We start from the raw sequence: 3,172 nt of genomic DNA, 5'->3' as shown, positions 1-3,172 counted from the left end.
CCCTGAGCCGAAGGCAGACGCTTAACCGCTGTGCCACCCAGGCGCCCCATGTGCCACCCAGGCGCCCCAATGATTTTATATAATCTTAAATAAGCAAAACTTCGGTTTTTTTGTTTTTTGTTTTTGTGGTTTAGGTTTTATTTCATCATCATAAACTGAACTGTGCAATCCGGCTAGACCTGGGAGGAAAGAACCATGGAGCAGGCAGAACTGCAGTGAGAGCACAGAGTTTCTGGGGTATTTCGAGCAGGTGGGGGTGAGGGGTGCTCTCCTGAGCTACAGAAGGAATGGTCTGGTAGTTAAAACACAAGTCAGATTTATTAGATCTGTCCACAGTCAGCAATGGTGATCTTCTTGCTCGTCTTGCTGTTCCTGGACTCGTAGCGCTCCATGGCCTCCACAATGTTCATGCCCTCTTTGACCTTACCGGAGACCACGTGCTTGCCATCCAACTACTTGGTCTTGGCAGTGCAGATGAAGAACTGGGAACCGTTTGGGTTGGGTCCTGCGTTGGCCACGGAGAAGATGCCAGGACCCGTGTCCTTCAGGATGAAATTATCATCAAACTTCTCCCCATAAATGGACTTGCCGCCAGCGCCGTTATGGCGTGTGAAGTCCCCACCCTGGCACATAAATCCTGGAATAATCCTGTGAAAGCAGGAACCTTTATAACCAAATCCTTTCTCCTCAGTGCTCAGAGCACGGAAGTTCTCTGCTGTCTTTGGAACTTTGTCTGCAAACATTTTCAAGGAGACGCGGCCCAAGGGCTCGCCGTCTGAGGCGATGTCAAAGAACACGGTGAGGTTGACCATGGCTGGGCGGCCGGGCGGCTCCGGGGCGGCGGCCTCTGCAAGCTGGGTTTTGGTTTTGGTTTTGTTTTTGCTTAGCAAGTTAATGAATATCTGGGGAGAAACACTTCCAAAGAATTTGTATTTATTTCTATGATGTTTGTGAGATTTCACTACTCTTTTTAAGTTGGCTTGGGTGGTACAACTGGGTCAGGTTTTATGTTGTCATAAAAATTATTCATGGTATCTAGATTGAAGTTGCCTATAAAAAAAAAGCACTAGGAAATTATTTGATATAAATTAAAAAACTACAAGTTAAACTATGGAAATAAAACAATAATTTTCCACAATTTCAAATCTCATTATCCCACCCTTCCCCCATGGTAATTGTGTTTTCTATCATCATGAGACAACACATCAAAAAACTACCACACCATATCTGTGTACAAAACAGCATCTGAAGGAATTTTTCCCTAACTGTAAGGTCAGTCTCCTTGGGTGAGACTAAGGATTTAGGACATTTCAGGGGATAAATACAGAAGGATGGGCGGCAAACCATTTTCTCTTTATGCATGTTTTTATGTTTGTTTTTTTAAACTTAATTTTATTTATTTGAGAGAGAAAGCAAGCACATGATTGGGATGGGGGGAGGGAGAGAGACAATCAAGAAGACACTGAGCTTGGAGCCTAACGTAGCATCTCACAACCCTGAGATCATGACCTGAGCTGAAATCAAGAGTCCACAGCTTAACTGACTGAGCTACCAAGGCACCACCCTTTATGCATGTTTTCATAGTAAGACCAAACTGTTAGAAGAAATATTTATATGATGAAAGCTCACTTTCATGTTATACAACTTATCTTTTTAAAATCTTCAACATTACATAAATTCAGCTGTGGAAAGAGTCGTATGTAAAAATGCAAAGATTAACCAAAGAGCCAAATAACCTGGATAAATGTGTAATAAAAGCTCATGAAATCTTATCCTCAAGAACAGAGAATCTAAAAATCACCTACAGATTTTATCAATGGTAAAAGAGGATATTGTTCTTATTTCAGAAAAATTAGAACAATCTGAGCAGTTTAACTTGCTTCAAATATTTCATCTCTTTAATAATGTTCTCACTCCCTGGTTTAATTTAAATTTTGATCCAAGTTCTGGTTTCGGATCCTATCTTTATTTCTACAAACCTGTTCTGTTTGTAATTTTTTTCTAATTAATTCCAATAACACTTTATAAATGTCCCTTTCTTCCTTACTTAAATGTGGTACAGAACTGATAATTCAAGTTTAGTGACTTCCTTGATTTGCAGACTTATTTTTTTTCCAGCCACATTTCTCTCATCAAAACTAGTCATAAAGGTAGTTTGCAGCAAAGTATAACAATAATTGTATAATGATAATCTAGATTTCCAAAGAGTGCCTAGATTCCTTCTCTGTATTGGGAAGTCATCAGAGAGGGAGATAAACCATGAGAAACTATAGGTGTCCACAGCTTAAAAGAGGGAAGGTAGGTGGGTGGATAGGATACCTGGGTGATGGACATTAAGGAGGGCACGTGTTGTGATGAGCACTGAGGGCTAATACACAACTGATATATTATTGTACACTACATTAAAACTAATGATGTGCTATATATTGGCTAATTGAAATGAAATGTAAAAAAACATTCCTTCTCTATACTAAAAGTAATAGATTGCAAACGCATCATAAAAAGCTTTTTGATAGTGAAGGGATAAGAAGTTAAAATGAAGTTGCTCTATTTGGACCACTTCTAAAACAAACCACAATATTGAAGTACAAAAAATTGTTCATTGTAAGATTATTGCTCAATACAGACCAAATATAGCTGTTTTAGTTTAAAATGATTTTCTAGAAACAATTCATATGCAGCTTTTATAGCTACAACAGTTTTATTGGATTTTTTTAATGCTGTTAGATGTTACAAATGTATTTCCTAAAATACTTATTTCATAGTTCCTCTTCTAATTTCTCTATCTGATAAGACTCACAATAAATATTCTTACCAAATATTTGGGTTAGTATTTCTTGTTTTGCTTCAAAGAATATAAAAGCAAAAAAATTTGCGACAATCTCTAAGTTTTTATTAATGTCATATTATTCATAGTAATCCTTTGACTGTTTAGAATTAGTAGACTAGTACTTTTCATACTTAACCTCCACATTCAAATTTGAATTGGTAGGTAGTCCTTTTTATTGTTTAAACTTTCCTAAAAAATGAAAATGAGTATATTACTGTATACCTTCAAATACAGTAGAAACGCCTTTGATGCCTTAAATGGGAACAGTAATGGGTAGGTTAATACTAACCAATTGATTAAAACAAGGGACTTTTGAATTACAAATACTGACTTTAAGTGTAT

General features: G+C 37.3%; 1 pseudogene; it reads right to left on the bottom strand.

Moving 5' to 3' along the window:
• Positions 1–120: 120 nt before the first annotated feature.
• LOC103666324 lies at positions 121–1,120 on the bottom strand (annotated as a pseudogene).
• Between the last annotated feature and the right edge of the window lie 2,052 nt (positions 1,121–3,172).

This window comes from Ursus maritimus, assembly GCF_017311325.1.
Source record: "Ursus maritimus isolate PB19 chromosome X unlocalized genomic scaffold, ASM1731132v1 scaffold_X1, whole genome shotgun sequence".
NCBI classification, from domain to species: Eukaryota; Metazoa; Chordata; class Mammalia; order Carnivora; family Ursidae; genus Ursus; species Ursus maritimus.
This window is presented reverse-complemented; position numbering and strand designations above follow the sequence as displayed.